Genomic DNA, 21,789 nt, shown 5'->3' with positions numbered 1-21,789 from the left:
TTCACACACCAGCTAAACACTTGCACCACATCTGCTGGGTTCTGCATTAACAGACACATATCCTTCAACAAACACATAGCAAGGAAGACACAGACTTTTGGTATGAACTTTTCCTCCTGCATGAAGCGAAACCTTTCATTCCAGCTAACAACCTCAGGTCCTGCTGTCCAAACCTTGGCACGCTCCAATCTTGATTGGGGCTATGTCCTCCTATGTCCTCCTGCAAGGCTTTCTGGTGATCACCCTGGCAATTTTTAGATGTGTGCTACATGCTGTAGCACGACTCATCAAATGACTCTGCAAATTCAACATCACCCCAACCTTCATTGAACTGCACTGGCTCCCGCTGAAAGCACACATCACCTTCAAATCTTGCTGCATCATCTACAAGTATGGATCCCTCAAGTTGCCAAGCTACCTCGATGAAAGGCTCTGCATCTCCAGGGACCTATGATCCACCAGAAGCAAGGACACATGCAGACTTGAACTTCAGCTTTGCAGGGAGGGTAGAACCAGAGGACAGGACTTCACGTGCACGTTTATCTGGAGTCAATTGTTTCATAAGATAAGGAGGGGGAGTGGGTGACCAGCATTTGTGAGCCAGTGTTAGAATTGTATGGGGAATCCTGCTCACTACAGGCAACAAGTCTAACTTTTTTCTGGCCTCAGAAACGTGATCATGTTTTTGCAAATCTAAAACCGAGCGAACAGCACTATTCTGCACCATCTGCAGCGACTGAATATTTAACTTCGAGGTCATTGTCAAGAGACTATTATAATAATCGAGTCTCGAGTTAATAAGTGCTGATGCTAAGGTGAGTCTATTCTCAACAGAGATATAGGGTCTGATTTGGTTAAGGAGTTTAATCACGTAACCACAGTGCCAATGTGGTATACATGATCTTTCATATTAAGCTCTGCATCAACGTGGACACCTAGTATTTTTACGCTAGTGGACACAGGAATCTGACTGCTAGCATCAAGTTTATTTAACCTGTGATTGGTTTCTACAATAAGAAGTTCATTATTGCTATCCTTAAGGGCAAGTGAATTTATGATCATCCAGGATTGTGTAGCCAAATAAACTTCATTAAGTATATCAGAGTCCAATTTGTGATCCCAGAAAGTTTAAAGATCACCTGGGTGTCATCATCATAGTTTGTATAGCGGACACCCAGGTGATAAAGCAAGTCCAGTAGTGGTCTTATATACATATTAAACAGTGCCAGTGAAATACAAGAACCCTGAGGAACTCCGGCATTAAGAATATCAGGAGAGTATTGAGCCCCCTCCATGGCTACTCTTGATACACGTGGACCGAGAAAAGATGCCACCCAGTCTGCCGTCCTCCGGTTACAGTCGACCAAACTCACCAACCTGTCGACTAGTATAGAATGGTGGACCAGGTCGAAGGCCGCTGACAGATCCAGAAGCATGAGCAGAGCTGGGTGGCCTTCGTCTACAATACTAGCAAGGGTAAACTTGAGATCTAGCATAGCTGTCTCGTTTCCATGTCGCGCTCGGAAACCAGACTGGTACGTACCCAGGATATCATTTTTTTTTTCAGGAAATCCTGCAACTCAAGATATGGCACCTTATCTAAAATCTGCAGCAAAAAGGGGACATTTGTTATGGGATGATAATTTTTGCTAGCAAAGAATCAAGCAAACTTTTCTTAAGGCAGGGAGTTACCCAAATCTCTTTAAGGGAAGATGGTACAACACCATCTAGGAGGGATAGATTAACCATCCTAGTAATCCATGGACTCAAAAGGCTAATGGATTCCTTAATAATACTAGCCAGACATATGACGCCTTAACAAGGTGTTGGCTTGAGTCCAGCGACTTTGCCGGGGATTTCAGTCTCAGAACATTGTTTGAATTTGAAGTTCTCAGTCATTATATTCCTGGAGGGATAGTCAGGGGCAGGATCCATCTGCAGGATATCAGTTTATTTCATCTGAATGGTTATATTATAGCCCATGTTTTTATTAGCAAACTCTTCTTGGATAGATTTGCAAGAAGAGGATTTTTGTTCAATATCAACAGTGCTAGCGCTTTTTCCCTCTACTTCTTTTAGAATTTTGATAAATTCACTGGTTCTTGATTTAGCGTTGTTAATTCTAGTGTTAAAATATGTGGATTTTTCCGCAATGATCACTTTCTGGTAGTTATTGACCTCAGCTTTATAATTGGCAAGTGTTTTGGGGGTCCGGCATTTAAGCCACTCTCTTTAAGAGGACCTTTTAACCGACCTAGATTTAAGAACAGTTTCATGGAACCAGGCATTCTTTTTTGTTTCAGGTTTAACCTTTTAAATTTTTTCAGGGGAAAGCCTCTCTATGGCTTCATTGGTGACTTGTGTTAAATGGGTCAGCAATGAGTTAACATCTATAAAGGAGTCAGGGTGTTGAAGGTTCGGTTTTACAAGTTCCATGAATTTGTTTGCTGACACATTCCTAAAATTGCGAGATTTTACAAAGATTTTTGCGGCTACATTCAGTTGAGTGGGGGCCATGGGTAGGCAAACAGTAAAACAGATTAGGGAATGATTGTACCAAGGGCATGATAAATAGATAATGTTGGAGACTTTCATTCGATGTGTAAGAACATAGTCAATGGTATGACCATTATTATATGTTGGCTCTTCGATCCATTGAGCATAATTAGTAGTGTTCAATGCATAACAAAGAGATTTGGCAAGTTTATGATTTCTATCCTCAGCCCAGTAGTTAAAATCTCAGAGGATAACGATGGTAGATGTAGTTTTTGTGATACTATTGACAAGAGTGAGAAATTGTTTTTCAAACAAAGGCATATGATTAGGTGGTCCATTGGTTTCCATGAGGGGATTTGCCGTCATTATAGCCACGGGCAATGCCGGTGGCGGTAACAAGGACTTTTTCACTGGAAGGGCACCTGGGTTGCCTCCAGCATTTAGCTGCATTTAGCTGGAGGTAACCCAGGTGCCCTACTGCACTCCCTTAGTCGGGCGGTCCGGTAAAGTGACTGTATCCTCGGATACCGGCACTTTTTTACCAGACCGCCCGATTCAAGATGAGGCCCAATGTGCCATATCTGCGGGGGCATGCTTCTGTTGGTGCGGTCCTAGATATCTGTAACCAGAAGAGTGGGAGTCCGTCATCTTTTAGGAATCTTCACCCACCTTTTACGCTCTTTTACCCACTGCCCCTCTTCCTTATTGGCAAGGCAATAACACTGTGCTAATGCAGGGTCCCCTCTCTGTGCCTGGACCCTGGGGCAGTATGTCTATTCTTCATCTGTGCAGACTTGGGAGGGCAGGGATGGATGTTTCTTCTCATGGCAATCATGATACCTGCAGACAGGTTGCTTCATGTTGATACAGCAGCTGATCAACCGCTAAAACTGTTTTGGGGGCACCTCTTTTGAAACCATGTGGTGAGCTCTGTGCTCTGTGCTAACTGGCCGTAAAACTTTAGCCATTGCTAAAACCCGCCTTCGCTGGAGCAGCAGTTACGACATCATTAACCAGCCGGCAATCCACAACTTTCATCATTCGCACTGACATGTCAGTAAAAGTTTAATGAGTGCTTTTTTCTAATGTCCTCCGACTTTTGCAAAGCTTCAGCACTTAATTAAAACATTTTAATGAATCTGTTTTTAGTTTATCAAAGACAGCCCTCTCTCCTCACTTGCTGCATACGTTTAAATGGCATGGATTTCCTTTGCCAAAGATAGGAAAGTGGTGGCATACCACATTACTCAACTCTGTGTGTGTGTTGTATATATAGTCCCATCATACGTTAACAAAACTATTTGGAGTCCAACCTAGCATAGTTAGATTGACTCCTAACTGCCCATATAGGAATGATGGCAATTGATGCTCCTAAGGCCGCCTCCCCAAATTACTCTTCCTGTAATGCAAATTACTCTTCCTGTAATGCAAATTACTCTTCCTGTAATGCCAATTACTCTTACTGTAATGCAAATTACTCTTCCTGTATTGCAAATTACTCTTACTGTAATGCAAATTACTCTTCCTGTATTGCAAATTACTCTTCCTGTAATGCCGCCTTTCAAATGTTACCGTCTGCTTTTGCTTTCTGCTCCTTTGCACAGCAGCTCTGACGTCCGAATTCAAATATTTTTGCACATGGAAAAACATATTAAGTGTCTGTGAAAACTGCGCTTGCACACGTACAATTCAATTCGCAGCCGTAGACTGGCACTCTCTTTGCCCTTCTGCTGACGCATTTGCACAGGTGTCAAAATCGCACCACAATTCAGCCCTCTTTCTATGTAGCCTTCCCTTACCTAGTATCAAGAGCAGCCGCTCTCGGACAGACGGACATACATCGAAAACATTTCGCACACCATCGTCCACACTTGTTTTCGGACTCAGGGCTCAGCGTCCCCCTCTAATGCAGGATTTGGCCTGTTTTCTGCTTCTTCAACGCACCCTGACTTTTTATTACGCCATCACCGCTTTCGTTTGGCATACCCTAACCTCTTTCCAAAAATAAACGATAATAAAGGCTGACAGAGATGAATCGTGCTACGTTTTGTATGCAAACATATATTCTTTTTTTAATTAACAGCCACATAAAAATATACCGGCCAATTCACAAATACCTTTTGTAGCTGCAAATGCATTTTCGGGCCTGAAAGCCACAAAAATGTTGCTGCCGCAAATTGCACCTGATTTACAAATGCGTGGAAAAGGTATTTATGTTTGAATAGTGCTAGAGGAAGGACGACATTGCAGAAGGCTGCCACCTGAAGACCAATCCCTAGCAAAATCACTCTGTGCCAGTATGCCATTTTGGGGAGTCCCCATCCCTCATTTCCTGCTACACAGAACTTCCACCCTCCTCTCCTGACCCCAACAAGTTCATGCGGGTATCTCTACTTACCCTCGCCCAGTCAGCCAAGATCATTTGTGCTCCAGAGGCCGTTATTTGTATAACAAAACACTTTTACACATCAGTCTAAGCACAATTCTCTTTTGTGTGTCAGCCTTCTCCATGGTGTCCTCCAGGTTGCCTTGAAGAAATTAATTCCTTATTAGTGTGTTATATAGTGCTCCATGGTAGATTCCTCAAGCTTCTAAGTGCTCCAATAACGTGTTATTATTACCCAAACTAATGCTACTCAATTTATCGACCTCAGAAGGATGAACAATTAAGATGGCATACTGCAGGATTCAAACTTGCAAAGTGTAGACTCGTCCTATGTGAGTGGCGCGCATGTAACATGTGGGGTATTCACCAACTGAACTTCCGGGGGAAGAGTATCTGCAGACATAACCACCTCACATATGAAAAATGAGGGTATCTGGAGGAGTGGCAATGTCTGGACATTCCTCACGAGGGACACCCACACATACATGATACATGATGCATGATTCATGCAACAAAAATATGTGCTTCTTAGACATGGGTGCAAGACAATTTGAGTAAAACTTGAATCCCTCAGTTTTTGGCTAATTCGACCAGGTCAAACATTTAGAGCTTTTCCCAATTTTCAAGCTATTAGGCTAAAGTAGGCTTTCAGGACACATGCTGGTTGTGACTTGAAGAGGCAGGTGCAATAACGCAGAGCTATTTAGGAAAGGGAATGCGTGCACTATATAAGTGTAATCACATCATGTAGAGATGTTTTCATTTGGTGTTCATCATTCAGTTATGAAACATAGGTTTCAGCTTGAATGGCCCTCTATTAATTACAAAGCCTTCTTCAGAACCAGGTACTAGGTCATTTATGTCCACATAATACACTGTAGTTCTTAACTATAGCTATACACTACAAAAAAACTTTGTTGAGGGGACATTATGCTTAAGTTGCCCTGACAAAAACCTGTACACTTCACCAAAAAAATACTTTCCACCTCCCCTTTATGCTTCAAATTACAACCGAAAAACCCCTGAAATTCGACAGCTATGGTAAACTAAGCCCCCATCCCTGACACCACCCCTGTGCACTGCTAACACTAACACCCAGACCATGAAAGATGTCATCTCAAATGTCAATGATGACATCAATGACATCACTTGTTTAGCCCCCTTCTTTTCCTTCCTACAATAGAACTATGAAGTGACGGCCTTAGACCCCTTCAGAGTTCTGAAAAAGTTTGTGGACAGTCGTAGAGGAAAAAGGGAGGGTGCATGCGGAGCAAACGCAATAAAGTGTACGCTAAAGTGTACGTTTAGAGTAAGTGGCGGCAATGAAAAGAGCCTTTCGGTGGTGTGTTGTGTGTTGTATGGGTCAAAAACAGTGGATTGGGGAAAACGGATTGTCAGATAGGTTAGTGTGATTGCAGAAAAATCTTATTGCCAGCATATGTGAGGTGGACTCCATCTCTGCGGAAAATGAAAGTGCTGCAAAACAAAATCTTTTCATTGTTGAAAGAAGACATGCCAACATCTCTTAAAAATGCACACACAGCCTTATTCACATTGCTTCTCGCTTTCTCCTTTTGTGGACCAAACGTAGAAGAACGCAGCCATATTTGTCTTTGGGCAGTACGGGAAAAAAGTATTTTACAATTTGGAAACATGTCCATGAGCTTCGCGAGTCCTTCCTTCATTGCAATTGCAAAGAAATTCCAGATACATGGCCTAAACTGTTTCCTCCACAATGAATGATCATTATATCTGGAGGACGCTCTGTCAGTAAAGTAACACAACGAGGTACCAAGTCCAGCCATCTCATGCCACGCACGCCATGCCAGTGCACTTCCACATGTGGAAATCCAAGATTTGTAGATAAACTGCAGCTTTCTGCATGCACCCTCAACCAATGTATCCATGAGTCTCCCAAAATCCATATAATCTGTTTTTGAGCATGGAAAGCCATGGCTGTGTGGTCTCCTGTGAGGTAGAAGATGGTCTTATTATAGTACGTCAGTCAGAACATACCTACTGAACTTTATGGACCAATCCCTAGTGCCACTCATTCTCATTTACATGTGGCTCCACCCTTGAATCCCCGGTGGTGATATGTGCTGGCTGCTAACTACCGCCATGTTCGAGGACATGTACAGGATCAGAGCGTGATGAAGGTACATTAAAGTACTATTCCCCTTTTTCCCCTTTAAGGTAGGCTCTGAAAAGAGACGTTTTCAAAATGTTTGGCCAGATACCGTACAGACATCTGGTATTTTATGTATTTGTTTGTATTTTTTGTCCTTTCTTTACTCTTGCAAACATTACAGAACCTTCCCTAAAGCAAGCCTTACCTTCCAAAACAACATTGCATTTCCCAAAGAAGATAGCGCAACACCATCTCCTTCAAAGTAATGCGCATTGCTTGAAGCAATGTTTTCGTGGCTGCAAAAAAACATACCAACTCGTAGCATGAATGCACGCATGCTGCGATTGATGATGCACCTCCCGATGCTTTGATATGGACAGAAAACAGAAGTGTTGTTCCATTGTACTCTCGGGAGTAAAGCAGAAAAAATTACTTTGGTTGTTGGGAAGATGGTCATGAGTGCTTCAACCAACTGTGCCAAATCTGCCAACAAAGTATGTGAAGTCAGGTATCCCAAATGGCAAGGGCCGTAGTGCAAAATTACCACATGAGAAGTGGTCATTCTACACATGTCACTGCAGCATTGGCATCAGTGTCAGCGCTCCACACCACCTCCACTCCTCGCACATCGAAATGGTGTGCCACATGCCTACTCTCGGCATAGTGTTGTAAGTCTTGCACAAAAATGTCTCCAAGCATCAAAACCCTGACCCTCTCCACCTCTGCCATCTTCAGTGTGTGCAACGTCTTTCCACAAAAAAGAGTAATGTGAACATCTGATTGGCTGATGCCTACAGTCGCCTTTCCATGCACGATTTGCTGTAGAAACCCGTATGTGACACGCCCTACCAGCGGACAAGCGTTGCCTTCGTGCGGCACGTAACTCTTACCCAGTCCTTCCACCCTTCCTACAGCGGTACCTAAGCGAGTCCCTCATTGGACACAACTAAGCAGTTGCACAATCATCCACCAATCACATAGAACATCGCTAATTTTAATTCCGTCATAAACATTGCGCACTTCAAAATTACTGTCGACGATTCTGCATACAAGTCACATACCATTGCAAAGCACCAACTTCAGAAGCTACTGTGCAAGGATTGCAAACTTCTACGTACAGCTCCATACATGTCCACATGCATTAGTATAGAGTACAGGTATGTATATTTTAATCAGAGAACATGTGGAAGCCTTATAAAATAATGCTGCTAAATGTCCATAGGGAACACATAACAACGCTCCCCCTTTAAAGTGCAAGATTGCCGATTTGTCATGCACAAATAACACGACTGCTTACTGTCTTCCGCATAACCTGTACATACGTTGCAAGCATGCCTATTTAGGGCAGACCACAATTTTGTATGTGAAAATGTCGGAGTTCTGTACTCTGTACGGCCTACAGTAATGCTACTTGCAATGTGATCGTATGAGAATAGTAAGCGCTCCCGATTGTAGTGCTGACATTTCCTTCCGAGGGTCTCCCGATTTTCCGACATCGTGCTTTTCATTAACAAGTACAAAATGATTCCCCATCTAGTACTTTGCCCTATCGCTTAAAAACCACTCTCCTATGCATAGTACACTTTGTAAAGAACAAGGCATTTCCATACCCTTAAAAGATTTCGTTATTTTGAAGGACTTACAAGTACCATATTGCAAGTACTATGCCAAGACTTCACAGTGTGAAATTAAATGTGAATGTGCACTGGGTTGAAATATGAAAGTTCAATCCTCTGACGAAAGAAGCACAAGTAATGTCTGCAGTATCATCACTGCTGCAAACACACAAAGTAATTGATTTTGTTTTTTTAATTCGCAGTGAAGACTACTCTCCTGAGAATCAACAGCATCTACACTGCAGATGACATATCCGAAGAAACCTGGTCATCTTGCACAAAAAAGTAAGTACAGCACAAAAAAGTAAGTACAGAACAACCTTTATATTGTAACTACTCGTTAGAGAGGCTGCGTGGGTTATTTGTTTATTTTGGGCACCAAAGCAAGCATTGATTTATAAACCATTCTACCTACAAATATCCATTTATTGAACAAAGAATAACAGGCAGAATGGCTGACACATCCCTGTGTGTTTGGTACTGAAATAACATAGTTAATCCTTAGAAGGTTAGATTGTGAAAAGAAGTTGCTGTAGCACGTTTTTGGCATTTCGGTTATTAATAATGGTTCTCGTCATAAGTAGGCCACTTTGTACTCTCATCTGAAGCACATTGTAGTAGTATACAAACAGTAAAGTAGCCTTACCAAATGATTGTTAGAGTTCACTGTACGGTGACACACCATGACAAAGAGCTTCCCCATCAGACTTAGGCACACATGCACACTGCACACATACATTGGACAACAGACCAAAGTATACTTTTTTTTCTCAACAGACACCAAAGAATGCCTACCAAAAAGCAACTCAGTAGAAAGGAACGCAGAATTAGAGCAAAGACAAATAAAGGTGCCCAATGTAAGCATCCACCTGTTGAAGAGTGTGTAGAGAATCTTGGTACAAACCAGCTAATGCAGTTGGGTAACATAATAAAGGAAGTCTCAACTACCGAAACTGTATCTCCTCCATCAAAAAGTGTCAAGAAACACAGAAATGTTGCAAAAAAAACAGCTACCAGTACAGCTAACAATGTTCCTAATAATCCTAATAGTGTAAGAAGAACCCATAGTAAAAAAAGTATTTTAGCAAAAATGTTTTGTCACAGAGTCCTTCAAAATCTACTAAGAAGAGGACCAAAATCATCCTCAGCCCTTAAAACCTACTGTAGAAAGTTAATCCTACAAGCTCTCGTGGACAGTGCAATCCTTCTCAAAAGGAAGTTGTTCACATTAGTGTTAAATAGGATGAAAGCACTAACAAAACTAAGTACCAAACTACAAAAGAAACTCAGCAATAAACGGAATGTGAACAAAAATAATTTCTTGCATATTTGTGGTGGTGAATGGAGTCACACAACAACCACAGAGCCATATTTTAATGAAGAAGCATACAAATAAAATCAAACAAACACAATTCCCATCCATAGCAGTGGACGAGGGTATGGGAAAATCAATACTACCATCATGGAACAAGAAACACTGCTTACAAAACTATCTCCTGAAAACTCAGAATTACCTCTTGATTCAGTAGAACCACACCGTCCAGTATACAAAAGGCCGTGCACATCAATGTGTGCCATTCCAAACAAAGCTTTCAAATCTTTACGTCATTTTCTCAATCAATATGTAAAAGACAAAAGTAAAATGAAAGTGCTGCAAAATATGGATATTTATGCAGCGCGGAAAGACACAGGACTAAAAGGACATTCACTAGCCTGCATTTCTGGGCCTATTTGCAAAAGTAACTTCCATGATATCAAAAGAATATCAGTACATCATTCCAATGTAAGACATTTAGTGTATAAAATATACTATGCAAAAAGTCCAGCTTCAGAATTAGGCAATTTAAATACCACTCTTCTGCATGGTACACCCAAATACGTACAAGAAGAAATGGACCGTATTCAGAAAAAGTATTTTGTAAGTGAGAGCCACGTAGAAAATGCAACAGTTTTAGAACATAGTAGGGACAATTCTGCACATAGCAACCTTCTACTACACACATACAGAAAAGGAATAGTAAAATTTAAAAGGTCATCGGCTGAAGTACCAAACCATGTGTGTGTGTGTTGCCGCAGAACATTTTACAAAAGGAACACAAAAAATGTGGACATAGCATACAAAATAGAAAACAATGAAGACTCTAAATGGTTTGAATTAGCTTTGTACCTTTTAGTGGAAACAAATATGAAATAACTGAACTTCTAATATGTTGTAGTTACTGTACTGCAAAATTAGACAACAACCACACTCCTTCACTTGCTATTACAAATAATTTGGAATTGTTTCCATCACCAAAAATCCTGCAACAGCTCAATTTGTATGAGAGCATAATAATTCAAACAGTTCACCCATTTCAAGCAATTATACGCCTTGATCCAAAAACAGCAAAATTACCTTCCTCTGAATTGGTGAAAAGCATTTGTGGCAAAGTAGTTTACTTGCCATTAGATCTAATGGAAAATGTACACACTCTAGGAGTGGAACGTTCAATAGAGCATTCTTTAATAGTCTTGGTAAATGGAGTACCAACAAAGGACAAAACAATTTGGCAACAATTAGTGGACTTACACAAAGTTAGACAAGCATTGCAATATCTAAAAGACAATAATGAGTACTACATGGAAATAAATATTGATGAAAGCTTAAGGCAAACAACTGAAATAATTCAAGAGCCATCAGCAACTGGACAATTTGAACTTTTGGATCCAGCTACAGTATCCACTCTTTTGGACCATTACACAATTCATCCATTGCATTCCAATGAAAGCATAGATGATGCACTAGAAACTTACCAAATGTGACAAACCAAAGGGTCACTGTTGGATTGTGCCTGTCTGAGGTGAGGTAGCTTGAGATGTAATGTGGAACCTGCTTTTTAACAATGGCGACGAGTCGGTCTTTGGTAACCTACGTGCCACAAGCTGATGGACTGAGGACCCTGCTGTGGGGGGTGCAGGAAGGACAAGCTTCTGGAGCAGGACAGCACCGCCCCCAAAAACTGTAAATCCCATCACCCAGGGTGCAGGGGGAGCCGGAGGATTACAGCCCCATCTTTGGTGGGACCAGGTGCACATAAGTAGTGGGCAAGCTGGGCCCCAGGGAGTCTTCAGGGAGAAGCCCTGACATGGCTCCCCAGAGCGCAGGAGCAGGAACAGGAATTGGGCCCCATTGCAGAGGGATCAGCTCCAGGAGCAGGAAGGAGGACTGCGTCCCAGGGTTCAGGGGAAGTCCAAGAAAGCGGCCCCTTTTTGGATGGGCAGCTCCTAGGTAGGAGGCAGAGCTCTGCACTGGGGGATGGAGATGGCGCTGGACCAGCAGGTGAAAGATAATACTGGCAATACTGGGAAATTGATGTTGAAAGCAAACGCTATACCCTGGTCCTCCGTGAGATGTAATGAAGAGCTAGCCCACTGGGAGGAATGTGATGCTACTTTACGTTTTTTTTCAAAGTTAGAATGGCAATAGAAAAAAAGAGACGCTGCTCTGTGTTTGGGAAATGGATGTGAATTTGACATGAACAAGGAGGACTGTTTGCCTGACTACATGTCACTCCCATGTCTTGTGCACTCATAGCAATGGGGAGCTGTTGTTTTAAACGGTGTCCTTCTCACAAGATAATTGCAGGCTTTGAAGTTATGGGTGCCTGGCAGCACTGTACTGTGCTTATCGTGCACATCATGTTTTTGGCTGTCTGAAACTCTGGTGATTTAGGAGCCTTTCGTGGCGAGGTCTCCTGGGAATTGAAGACCGTTGGCCTATGAAGCTCTGCATAGCCCTGCTGAACAGTAGTGACTGATGATGTCACACATGCAGCAGGGGGAGATGGTGAAGCGTCGAATGTTCTTTAGAATGTGCTATTGTTAGAGCTTTGTATTATAAGTGGTGTTTGCCCTGTGGATGTAAAAGGGAAAGTACTTTAAGGAATCTGACGTTTGGCAAGACATGTGTCTTAGAAGGAAGGAAGCAAAATATGTATGCAGCTATTTTAAGGCAGGAATGAACAATGCTTAGAACATGGGAACCCTATGATACGAATCGGATCCAAGAGACATGGTTTGTTTAGGTGCCAAATGCTGTGGTCCCTGCTTGGCAAAAGAGACATTTTCAGCAGATTGTGATACTGGCATGCCACTCCGTCTCAGTTAGTGAGGCCACAGGTAGCGGCCAACCAATAAGGTGACATTTTTAGGTCATGACAGTATGGTGGGGTATAGGCTTGTGCAGAGAGTAACAGCCATAATGTTGGGTAGTTTGGAACTTTTATATATCTATTTAAACTGACGGAGCATTTTGCATGTACAGGATGGTGAGTGCCTTTGTGCGCTGTGAATCTATAGGATGGGGGCACTGCGAGGATGCAAATGAGTTTGTTTTTATAGAAGATATACATACATCTTAAACAGCGCTGTTCTGTTATGTAAATGGGTAAGTGAAACGGTGACAATATAATGTGTTAATATGTTGTATTGTAGTGTATTTAGCATAATTCTTTTGAGGAATTGCAGGTTTTGAATGCCAAGCACCATGGCACATGGACACTAATGTGCATAAATCGTTGCTGTTAGTGTAAAATGTGTGGTATGTGTATGAGTGTGATAGCTTTAATCATTTTGAGGATTTTCAGCTATATTGCACATGTCAGTAGAGCCTGTGTAAACGGCTATGGACTCATAGGTTCGCTTAAGAGCCTGCAAATGGCTATGGACGTTTTAGTTAATAAAAGTGTTAGTTTTGGGGATTTTACTTACTATGAGCAACATGGTTTTGTATTCAAATGTGCACAACGCAAATGTTTTCAATGCGGTTTATGTATTGTTGACAGCATATGGTTGCAGCATTCTATGACTTTGGAATGCATGTTATGATGAATCTGACTCAGATAGGTTGGAGAGAGTCAGTGAGTGTTGGGTATTACCCACCGGTTTGGGTGGTTACCTGATTCCGGTAAAGGTTGAACAGCGATGAGGTTGTTCTGTGAGAGAGGTAGCGCCTCGACTCTTTCTATTAAGGATGTTGGGATTTTCTAATTTCATGTGAGGGGATTGGTCTGGTTATAGGGGTTACCTGATTCCGGTAAAGGTGAAACAGCAATGAGGTTGTTCTGTGAGGGAGGTAGCACCTCCTCTAGGTTTTTTTTTTATCCTTCTCATCACATTGGACAGTAGGTAGCTAGTGGTAAAGGGGTAGCTGGGGACGCCTGGTAATGACCCGTCGGTATTGAGTGTGGTAAGTCCTGAGAGGATGAGTAAATTGTTTTCTATGTTACTTGTGATATTTATTGTGGATTTGGTTGTATCCATGGGTTCAACAGCTTGCTTTGGGTTAGGATGTTTTCCTTGCTATAAAACCGTTTAGTTTTTACCAGTCATTGATGTTGGCATTGGGAGTGGGTGGTCACTGCTCCCAATGTGTTTGGAAGGCTTGTACATCCTGGTCTGGTGTAATGAGTATGGTATTAAGACCATGGATGTTTGTGATCTCAGTGATGTTGTATGTTTCCACTTTGTGAATTCCTGTTGGAGTGAGGTTGTGATTGTCTTTTTGGAGGCTTTGAGGTCTCAGTTCTCTAGAGTGGCAGTCTAGAGGCCTGCTGGGGTTCCAGGGTGGCAGCCTGGACACCCGCGTTGTTGTAGGCGGGGGCAGGTGGTAGGAGGTGTAGCAGTCTTGTGGTTGTTCAGGAATGTAGGTGAAGTAGCCCAGTTTCAGAGTTGGCCAGGTCCTGGGGTGAGAGCCCAGTTGCTTGTTTGTGGTAGGAACAGGCATATGGATGACAGTATTTTTGTTATTGGTACATGGAATGTAGTTTGTCAGGGTGTGATGTTTTGATGGTTGGGTTTGGCTGTGGAAGTGTCTGTCTGCCAGTTGAGTGTTTCGTGTGCCTATATCTTGGAAGGTGGTAGTTGTGTTGTTCTGGTATGTGACTTGTTCTGTGCATTTATGGTTTAGTAAAGGAGGGAGGTGTGTTGTATTGTGCCTGTCTGAGATGAGGTAGCTTGAGATGTTATGTGGAACCTGCTTTTTAACAATTACCAATGAGTATTTGGGTTAAAAAAGTATAGAAGCACGTGCTTTTCCACTGCTATTTCCTACTGGCAAAGGTGGGAGATATGATGATAGACCCACTCAGATTGGGGCATCAGAATACCGCTCATTACAAATGTATTCGCAAGATCCCAGATTTAGACAAAATGTGGAATACATATTCCACCTACTCTATGAAAGTGAATTAGCAACACCATGTTATGGAGTTGCACACATTCTTAAATCTGGAACACACTTTCAAAATATGTCAGCTACGCAGTTAATACAAAAAGTACAAGAAAAAGATGAGGTTTTACAATCAAGCATAACAAATTTGTTTGCAAACATGCGTGGTACAAAGGAATACTGGTTCAGACGGCACAGAGATGTGCGTTGCATGATCAGAAACCTTGGACCACCAACTTAGTTTGTTACGCTAAGTTGTGCAGAATATGCATGGGAAGATTTACATACACATAGCAAACAGCAACAAAAACAACATAGATATATTAACACCTGGAGAACTTTGCTCTCTAGATCCAGTTAATGTCTCAAGATAGTTCCATCATTGTTTCATTGCAATGCTATACTTTATTTACGATAAAACTGTTCCTTCCCTTGGAGAAGTGCAACACTTCTTTTGAAGAAAAGAATATCAAGCGAGAGGTGCACAACATATTCAAATGCTTTTATGGATCAAAGATGCACCGAAATTTGGGCACGACAGTGATAGCACTGTTTTGCAGTTTATCCAAAAATATGTCACATGTGAAATCCCTTTACAACAGACACATAGTGGGCTGCATGGGCAGATTTTACAATTTCAAAGACACAAATGTGGCAAATATTGTCGCCGTAAATACAAAAACAAAGATAAATACTACACCAAATGCCGCTTTGGTTTCCCTAGACCAGTTACAGAAACAGGTGAAGTAAACAACTTCATGTCTTCATTACGACATAGTGTTAAAGGTAAATCGCCTAAAAACATATATTAAATAAAAAGAAGGGAAGAATCAAAATATATCAATGATTACAATGCAATCATTGCCCTATTATGGAATGCAAACATAGAAGTGCAGTACATTGCAGACAATTCAACTGCTGTTGCACGATATGTTACAGCCTACTTAACAAAAGCAGAAAAAAACAGAGCTTCAAGACCTCTGGGATGACCTAGCATCAGACAAAACATTATCACCGAAATTGTACAGCCTAGACATAAAAATGCTCTCTCATAGACAATGTTGGGCCTATGGAGCAGCAGATTGTTTAACTGGCACTGCTTTGTATGGAAAATCAGACAACATAGTATGGCTCAGTCTTGGTCCTGCAAAATCTAGAAAAAGAGTGCTAATATCATATGAGGACACAGAAACAATTGCCAGAAATGATCCCAACAGCCAAGACATTCTAAAAAACAATTTACTGGACACAAACTATCCGAACAGGAGTACCACTCTGGAAAGCATGTGTCTATACCACATAACTCAAAACTTTGCATTCAAAAATAATGTAAAACCCGATGAAAGCAAACGTAGATATAGAGTGACCGATTGTGAAGGGAGCTTAGTGAAACTTAACAAACAAAGCTTAATTAATCATGTGAAATTGTCATTAAAAACTCCTCAACAGAAAGAACTATATTACATTTCTCTGTTACAACTTTTCAAACCATGGAGAAAAGACGAAGACATACTAGATAATTATGAGTGCTATGAAGATGCTTTCAAAGCAAATGATAGCTACGGGGACAGGACGGCTTGCTGCGACCTTTGTGGGCTTTGGGTGGTGGTTGGAGCAGCCCGCCCTGTAGGGGCGCAGTGTTGAGGTGGCCACGATCCGTTATGGCCTGGTTGCGGCGTCCGCTCTTCTCCAAGGCCGCCGAGGGTGGGCCAGGACGATCCGAGGGCCGCCTGGGGTATGAGAGCTCTTGTGGCACAAAGGCCCTGCAGGGCAGGCCTCTACAGGCTTGGTTTGAGGGGATGCTCTGAGTTGAATTCGCTGGAGTACCAAGTCTGGGGAAGCAGCACAATGATGCAGGGCTCTGGCCTGGCTGCTGACTTATGCAGTGTGTAGTTTGCCCCCTGGCCGTAGGGTGTCCCAACGCACTGTTGTGGCCGAGGCATGGGTCGGGACAGCGGTCAGAAGCGTCAGAAGGCAGGGCACCCAGGGGGAGAACGCCTGCTAATTCACAAGAAGGGCCGCGGTGTTCGCCCGGCCCCTTTGCAGTTGGCCGCACTCGCCCAGGCTGCTGGCCACCCCCGGGTCCGGTTGCGGCTCAGGTCGGGGGGCCCCCGCACAATTAGTTGGCCTGCTGGCTGCTGGTTTCACTTGGGCCCTCTGTGCAGACCCCTGTTGTTGTCCCGCGCCCTGGGCTGCAGCAGTATGCCGCTCCACGCTGGGCAGGCCGTCACCAGGCGCAAGGTAATCAGGGCACAGGGGTATGGGGGATTGGGGCACTGAGTTCATAAAGTTGTGGGAATAATGACCCCCGAGGCCCCTTCCCCTGACTCCTTACCGCCCTTCTCTGGCCGCTCCACGGCCTCCGCATGCCCGCGATCAAGGTCCCTGCTCCGCCTCAGCTTGGCAAGCGGATGTGGTGAGTGTCTCTGGGCCAGCTTCAGAGGCCGTGGCAGTGTGCTGCTGGTGTCGCGGAGCAGTCACGCACAGCCCATTGCAGGCACAGCCCTCGGCACGGGGTGCGCCCTTCTCCTCGCCACGGGGCCAGCGCTACTTGAATGTCCTGCCGTGGGGTGCTGATGCTGTGGTTTGTGCTGCCTCCCATCCCCTGGTTCCACGATCACCCTGAGCGGCCTCCCGGGGCCCCATTCTGGGCCGCTGAGCAAGCAGGGGAGCGCCAGGTCAGTTCCAAGCTCTTCTCTCCTTTCTCCTCGCCTGGGCAACGCCGGCCCGGCACCCGGCCTGCCGTCCACTGCCCGCGGTCACTCCAGGCTCCCCCTCCTCTGCCGACCAGGGGCACCTGAGCGCCGGTCCTGGTCTCCGTCTGCGGTCCAGATCACCCGGCCTCCACTTCCTATAGCCGCAGCTGGGTGCCTCAGGTCTGGTGTCGTCTCCGCTCAGGGCGCTGGCATAAGCAAAGTGTCGGATGTCGATGCGGCCGCCATTTCCCGGCTGCGGTGTCTATTCTCCCCTACGCCACGGCGGCCCAGCGGGAGAACAAAGCCGCTTCAAACTTCGGCCACAAGTTCCTCAGGTGTTCGCAGTCAGTCAAGTCAATTTTCAATCGTTTTGGCAGTCTATAGCTAGAGATAGTGGCAGATCATTAGGCATATTATACGGAGCTTATCCTAGACACGGCTTTCCTATATGGTGTTTGGCCACGCCCCTTCGCACAGTACACTTATACCTACTTAATGACTTATGTCCTATGGACTCCTTGTACGCACACAAAATGAGGGATCCAATAAGGCCAGTATTTCAGCCCGTGCAGTGCACAGGAGAGTTGTTACATTTGTAAGGACACATGTCGTGTTAGGGAACATTGCAATTGACAACATGCCGTGAATGCATTATTTTTTCGAATGGCTTTTATTATATTCATTAGTACTCTGCCATGGGTGGCACATGCTACGGTGGTTGTGGCCAGGGCCTAGAGTCTTGGATGCCAAAGGCCTTACTTCCAAGACTGTAGGCCCTGGCCACAACCACCACTGCATGTGCCACCCATGCATACACCCGTAGTGTTGCATTTTGATTGGCAAGTTTTGGGGAGTGCGTGCAGTCTTGGGTGCATGGTCAAAGGCCATGCAACCAAGAACAAAGTGGTAAGTACTAGACTTTGAAGGCACTGCACACCCATCCCATGTAAGATCTACAGACATACAGCTAGGAGGGAAGCCTCTGGGCAGAGGTGCTGAAGGATAACACACCTATAGAATAACCCCCACTACCACACATCACCAAGGCGGTTGTGGGGAGACCCTGCACTCTTGGGTGCATGGCTAAAGCCACAAGAATTAAGTCATAAGCAGTGGAGTTACAAGTCAATATGGGTGTGGTGGAATGTGCTAGTTGTGTTGATGCTCTAGTGTCTTAATTTCAAGGCTGTAGACTATGGGTGCACAACATACGGCCCGCGGGCCAGTTGCGGCCCGCCATGCTCTTTTGTCCAGACAAAACACTGGCCCTCATTGGCTCAGCACACACACGCACCACGTCGCTCCTACGAGCCACGTAATGTGTGTGTGCTGCACCAATGGAGGGCCAGCACTACGGCTGGCGTGGTCCATAAGGCTTGATGCCGGAAGGCATTTCAGCCTTGGACCACGCCAGCCGTAGTACGATTCCAGCTCACCTGCCTGCCTTCCAGCACGTCTCCGGTAACTGGTCTGTTTGTGTTTGTGTGTCGGGTTTGTTTTGCTTTATGTTTGTATGTGTATGTTGCGATGGGGATGGGGGGATGCGGGGGTGGAGGTGTGTGTCGGATGTGTATGAATGTTTGGATTTGAATGTATTTTGTGTGTATGTTGAGATGCGGGGGTGGGAGGGTGTGTCGGATGTGTATGAATGTTTGGATTTGAATGTATTTTGTGTGTATGTTGAGATGCAGGGGTGGGGGAGTGTGTCGGATGCGTATGAATGTTTGGATTTGAATGTATTTTGTGTGTATGCTGAGATGCGGGGGTGGTGGGGTGTCGGATGTGTATGAATGTTTGGATTTGAATGTATTTTGTGTGTATGTTGAGATGCGGGGGTTGGGGGGTGTGTCGGATGTGTATGAATGTTTGGATTTGAATGTATTTTGTGTGTATGTTGAGATGCGGGGGTGGGGGTGTGTGTCGGATGTGTATGAATGTTTGGATTTGAATGTATTTTGTGTGTATGTTGAGATGCGGGGGTGGGGTTGTGTGTCGGATGTGTATGAATGTTTGGATTTGAATGTATTTTGTGTGTATGTTGAGATGCGGGGGTGGGGGTGTGTGTGTCGGATGTGTGTCGGATGTGTATGAATGTTTGGATTTGAATGTATTTTGTGTGTATGTTGAGATGCAGGGGTGGAGGGGGTGTTGGATGTGTATGAATGTTTGGCTTTGAATGTATTTTGTGTGTGTGTTGAGATGCGGGGCTGGTGGGGTGTCGGATGTGTATGAATGTTTGGATTTTAATGTTTTTTGTGTGTATGTTGAGATGCGGTGGGGGGGTGTTGGATGTGTATGAATGTTTGGATTTGAATGTATTTTGTGTGTATGTTGAGATGCGGGGGTGGGGAGGTGTGTCGGATGTGTATGAATGTTTGGATTTAAATGTATTTTGTGTGTATGTTGAGATGCGGGGTGGGGGTGTGTGTCGGATTTGTATGAATGTTTGGCTTTGAATGTATTTTGTGTGTATGTTGAGATGCGGGGTTGGGGGTGTGTGTCGGATGTGTATGAATGTTTGGATTTGAATGAATTTTGTGTGTATGTTGAGATGCGGGGGTGGGGAGGTTGTAGGATGTGTATGAATGTTTTGATTTGAATGTTTTTTGTGTGCTGAGTTGAGGGGTGGGGGTTCGGGTCTGTATGGGTGCATGCTTGGGAGTGTGTGTGCTGGGGTGGGGGGTTTGGAGTTGGAGGGGTGGGGAGTTCGGGTCTTTATGGGTGCATGTTTGTGTGTGTGCTGAGTTGGGGGGTGGGGGTTCGGGTCTGTATGGGTGCTTGTTTGAGAGTGTGATGATTTGGGGGGGTGGGGGGTTCGGGTCTGTATGGGTGCATGTTTGTGTGTGTGCTGAGTTGGGGGTGGGGGGTTCAGGTCTGTATGGGTGGATGCTTGAGAGTGTGTGTGTTGAGTTGGGGCGTGGGGGGTTTGGCGTTGGGGTGGGTGGGGGGTTTCGGGTCTTTATGGGTGCATGTTTGTATGTGTGCTGAGTTGGGGGTTGGGGGTTCGGGTCTATATGGGTGGATGCTTGAGAGTTTGTGTGCTGAGTTGGGGGGTGGGGGCTTTGGAGTTGGGGCGGGTGGGGAGTTCGGGTCTTTATGGGTGCATGTTTGTGTGTGTGCTGAGTTGGGGGGTGTGGGTTCGGGTCTGTATGGGTGCTTGTTTGAGAGTGTGCTGATTTGGGGGGTGGGGGGTTCGGGTCTGTATGGGTGCATGTTTGTGTGTGCTGAGTTGGGGGTGGAGGGTTCGGGTCTATATGGGTGCATGCTTGAGAGTGTGTGTGCTGAGTTGGGGGGTGGGGGGTTTGGAGTTGGGGGGTTGGGGGGTTCGGGTCTTTATGGGTGCATGCTTGTGTGTGTGCTGAGTTGGGGGGTGGGGGTTCGAGTCTGTATTGGTGCTGGTTTGTGTGTGCTGATTTGGGGGCTGGGGGATTTGGTTGGAGGTGAGGGGGCCATGGGGTGGGGGGTTTGGTTGGGGATGAGGGGGACATGGGGCATTGTGTTTGGTTGGGTGTAAGGGGGCCATGGGGCATAGTGTTTGGTTGGGGGGGGTGAGGGACATGGGGCATAGTGTTTGGTTGGGGGTGAGGGACATGGGGCATAGTGTTTGGTTGGGGGTCAGGGGGCCATGGGGCATAGTGTTTGGTTGGGGGTGAGGGGGCCATGGGGCATTGTGTTTGGTTGGGGGTGAGGGACATGGGGCATAGTGTTTGGTTGGGGGTGAGGGGGCCATGGGGCATAGTGTTTGGTTGGGGGTGAGGGGGCCATGGGGCATTGTGTTTGGTTGGGTGTGAGGGGGCCATGGGGCATAGTGTTTGGTTGGGGGTGAGGGGGCCATGGGGCATAGTGTTTGGTTGGGGGTGAGGGGGCCATGGGGCATTGTGTTTGGTTGGGGGTGAGGGGGCCATGGGGCATTGTCTTTGGTTGGGAGTGAGGGGGCAATGGGGCACAATGTTTGGTTGGGTGTAAAGGGGCCATGGGGCATAGTGTTTGGTTGGGGGTGAGGGACATGGGGCATAGTGTTTGGTTGGGGGTGAGGGGGCAATGGGGCATAGTGTTTGGTTGGGGGTGAGGGACATGGGGCATAGTGTTTGGTTGGGGGTGAGGGGGCCATGGGGCATAGTGTTGCACTCCAAGAGTGAACCCAATAATAAAGCTAAAACAGGCACAGTTAGGAGATGTTCATCTTTGGTTTTTTGAGGAAACCTGACTCAACGAAGGCCATACTCCTCTTGGGCAACCCAAATAGCAAACTGTAG

This window comes from Ambystoma mexicanum, chromosome 6p (genome assembly GCF_040938575.1).
Source record: "Ambystoma mexicanum isolate Mex_15411 chromosome 6p, UKY_AmexF1_1, whole genome shotgun sequence".
NCBI lineage: Eukaryota > Metazoa > Chordata > Amphibia > Caudata > Ambystomatidae > Ambystoma > Ambystoma mexicanum.
The sequence above is the reverse complement of the archived record's forward strand: the minus strand, read 5'-3'. Positions refer to the sequence as shown.